Below are 4,183 nucleotides of genomic sequence, written 5' to 3' on the forward strand. Positions count from 1 at the left end.
AAAATCCATAGCTGAATGAAAGACCACCTATGTCAACCGGTTAATGGAGGAGCCCACCGGCGAGCACTGGGATGGTGAAACACCTCCACCAGGCTAGTTGATGCTACGATTCCAACCTTGCCAGAAAACTCCACAACCGGAAGAGCACGAGCGGCATGCTGTTCTTCTATAGAAACGCCACAGGACACGGGCCGTGTGGGCTGTGTCAAGTTTGTAGGCTACCGTGGGTGCGTGCTCAGTTGTGGATGGCACGATCTGACAAGAGTGGGAGCGCCACGGTCTATTTTGCTTTAGTCAAGGAAATAAAAGAGAGAAGAAACAGAAAAGCAACAACACATTAAGCTGCGCCAAAATTCTTGTCTCTGTGAGCTCATCAACGAGAGCGAGAGGCTACAAGTATGAGATATCTTAGATTGCTAGCTATTCAAATTTGTTGGTTCACAATAAACCAATACTAGGTGTTATTTTCACAATAAAAGTAATACCAAAATTACCATATGATCAGAAGCAACCGATGCAAATAGTAATTTTCTAAAGAAAATTCCATTGCTCCCAAGTCATAAAATATGTGTTCTATGCTTTTCAAAATATTAAAATCCATCAACAAGGAAATTTCGTTCTATCTTGACTTCTTCGTGACACCTATCTTGTCTCCGAGATTCTTCTTCAAATTCAGCAGTGGGCAACTTGCCATCAGGTGTTTGAACCCATCGGTCTCCCCGACGGCGTCCATCACTTTCTGCGACGACATAAACTTCAGGCATGCCTTCTTGAGCACTTCGCAGTTGTGCTGTTCCGCTAGTGCCAATGTGGTTGTGACAGTCTCCACATCGATGATTTCGCACAGCTTCTCTTCGCACATCAGTTTGAGCCTGTTTAGCCCGTACTGATCTGCTGCGACGAGCAAATGTTGCATCACGGCGGCACCATAACCTTCCCCTTCCCATGTTGGCAGCAAATCCGTGCATATGAACTCGAGAAGCATCCTGAAGATGGCAGCCTCCATGCCGACGACCACGATGCGCCGTGTATTCTTCTTCATCATCGGGCCAAAGAGCTGAGCCTTGAAGACCGGGGACCGAGCAGCGAGCATGAACTTGTGGGCGCTGAACAGCCTGCCGCCGACATCGATGACAACATCTGCGCCGTTCCCGTCTTTGAGGGCGCGCCCGAGGTCTCCGGGCAGCTCCTGCGGCGGAACCACGACACGATTCTCCTCGCACTCCGGCTCCGCGGGCGGCTCTTTGATCACAGTGAGGGCGCACCTTATCGTCACGTAGCCATTGTTGGCGAGGGCCGACGATTTTAGCCTCGATTTCTCGACGAAATAAGGGAGGCCATAATTATAATGTGGCGGACAGATGGTATGCTCTAGCGTACGGTGGTTGGTTACCTGTACGGCGCTATGTTTCTCCAGCATGTTGAGGGTGAACATCACTCTCACCTCCTTCTGGCTCACGCAGAACAGAAAGCACGATGCGTTGCCGGCATCGTTCACGTTCTCTCCATCTGGGTAGAATCTGATGCACCAGTCGTAGCCCCCGACGCTGAATCTGCTCGATTTAATGTACTTGCCGACGCCCATGCCGTCGAGCTAGTAACCGGCCACCTCCAAGTTGTGCGTCCTGCTCTCCGTCACGCATCTCGACGACGTCTCCGGTAACTCGACGTGACTTGCTGGAGAGGTCGAGTTGTGAGCCATGGCAAACGAGCGAAGACGGTATCGGTCAACTAATGGAATACCTCTCCTCCGGATATCACGGGATATAGATACACGTATATATAGCCCAGGGTCGTCGTGATTCAGTTTTTTTTTTTTTTGAAATTCGTCGTGATTCAGTTGGATTCCATGTTGTAGGTCGTAACAATAGATTTGCTATTTTTTCATCTAGACAGAAATTAATAAAGTCACATATAATCTCTCAGCCACATGATCTGAACCTTCAAGATTCGGCGGGAAGCTTCCGAAAGCAGCCCAGAAAGCTAAAAAAAACATACACCAATCGCATTATATGGGCCGGCCTAGTTGTCGGACAGTTGTGGCGGGGTGTGCGTTGAGTACGGTTACCGGTTTATGTAATTCTTTTAAATATCATGTGTATATTTTCTCAACCATTGATCAAATGAGCTCCCAGTGACACATTATAGTTCAGTGGATGAAATGTTAGACACGTATCTTGTATACCTAAATAGTTGGCATATCACCCTGCATTGGAAAGACCCACCTTAAACATTCATTATGCATGTTAGTTATATTCAGTAAATATTCTACAATTATACAATAACCAAATACAATACTGTAAGTTGTATGTATTTTAGTTTTGGTTTTCATATTATTAATCCAAGCACCAATATTTTATACAACCCAAATATTTTGAAATAACTGCTGCCAATTCCCACAGTGCGGGGTATCATCTCTAGTTTTCACAACAACACTAACACAAAAATCAACATTATTTAAGCAGTTTTGCTAAAGCACATCTAGATAGGCACAATTTTCAACTAAATTTGGTTCGCACGTAACTGCTTATGAAAATTTAGATGTCCATATGACACCACAATTAGTGGCTTGGATTACTTTTCATGGAGCTCCTCCTTGAATGCTAGCAGCGGGCAATTTCCCGTCATGTGCTTGAACCCATCAGTCCCCACGACGGCACGCATTACGCCCGGCAGTGATATGAACGCCAGGCAGGCATCCATCAGCCGCCGGCAGTAGTGCCGATCAGCCAGTGCCATTTTACTTTGTGACGGTCTTCACGTCGATGCGTCTGGATAGCTTCTCTTTGCACATCACCTTCAGCCTATCAAGCCCGTACAGATCTGCCGCGACTAGCAAATATTGCATGGCGGCGGCGGCGTTACCTTGCCGGTCGTCGCACGGTGGTAATGAATCCGTGTAGATGAAGTGAAGGAGCATCTCGAAGATGGCCGGCTCAACATCGCCAATCTCTATGTGCTTCGTGTCCTTCTCCGTCATCGGACCGAAAAGCTGTGCGTCAAAGACTGGCGACCGCGCGGCGAGCATGAACTTGGCCGCCGACGTCGAGCGCGACGTCGGCGCCTTTCCCGGCCCTGAGGGCGCGCTCGAGCTTGCCCGGCAGCTCCGGAGGCGGAACCACCAATCCATGATAAGATCCCTCGTCGACTCCGTGCGCGATAGAAGCTGATGCACCAGTCGTAGCCGCCGGCGCTGAACGTGCTGGAGCTCACGTACTTGCCGACGCCCAGGCCGTCCAGCAGCGGGTACTTGTGCACCTCGAAGTCGTGCGTCGCGGTGACGCTGTCCGTCACGCATCTCGACGACGTCTCGGCCGACCGCACGGAGCTCGGGATGAAGTTGCCCATGCCGAAGGCGAAAAGTGATGCCTCCGCGGGGAGAATCTCACGGGATATTTATAGCACAATGACGCGATGTTTAATTCCTTATTAACCGCTCGTGTGTCCTGCTAATATGCAGTTCCTTTCGATACAAGTAGTACCAAAGCTGCCCTTGCTTGCCTATACTTCCCTTCGGCGACGGCTATCGCATACTTGGTATACAAATCGTGTCCTAGTTCTTTCTTCTTTTGCTTTCTTCCGGATTCTTTGTTAGAGTACTTCTCAGTCGGCTGATATGTCCTACTCCCTCTGTAAACTAATATAAAAACGTTTAGATCACTAAAATAGTAATCTAAACGCTTTTATATTAGTTTACGGAGGGAGTAGTATTTATTAAACTGATGAAATCCCTAGTTTCTTTTGTGGTTGATACAAACTAAGGCCCTGTTTGGTTCATAAATTTTAGGATTTTTTTAGTCCTAACTAAAAAGTCCCTATAACTAAAAATTTCAAAAAGACTCTTCCTAAGGATTTTCTTTCATAAGTTCAAAATACCCATTTTAAGTTTTTATAAGTTCCTCCTGTTTGATTTAGATGGGACTAAAAGAAACTCTTTTAAGTCCCTATAAACGAACACCCCCTGAAATCATCGCTAGTTTCATTAGCCAACCAACTAATGTCTGATCGCTACTTGTTGGGCTGGACACGGCCCATTTGTTTTCTTATATCGCTTCGCTGATGCTCTGTTTTCGTTATGTGGGAGATGTTGAATATATGGTTTGTACATGTCTATTGTATAGTCCGGTCCACCTCCTAGTTATTGTATAGTTGAGGTTATGATCTACCTTGTACTCCATATATA

General features: G+C 47.0%; 2 pseudogenes; both read right to left on the reverse strand.

The window, feature by feature from the left end:
* Window positions 1-619: 619 nt before the first annotated feature.
* LOC125537935 lies at window positions 620-1,702 on the reverse strand (annotated as a pseudogene).
* Window positions 1,703-2,574: 872 nt separating this feature from the next.
* LOC125537936 lies at window positions 2,575-3,348 on the reverse strand (annotated as a pseudogene).
* Window positions 3,349-4,183: the final 835 nt, after the last annotated feature.

Source organism: Triticum urartu, chromosome 2 (genome assembly GCF_003073215.2).
Source record: "Triticum urartu cultivar G1812 chromosome 2, Tu2.1, whole genome shotgun sequence".
In the NCBI taxonomy this organism is placed as follows: domain Eukaryota; kingdom Viridiplantae; phylum Streptophyta; class Magnoliopsida; order Poales; family Poaceae; genus Triticum; species Triticum urartu.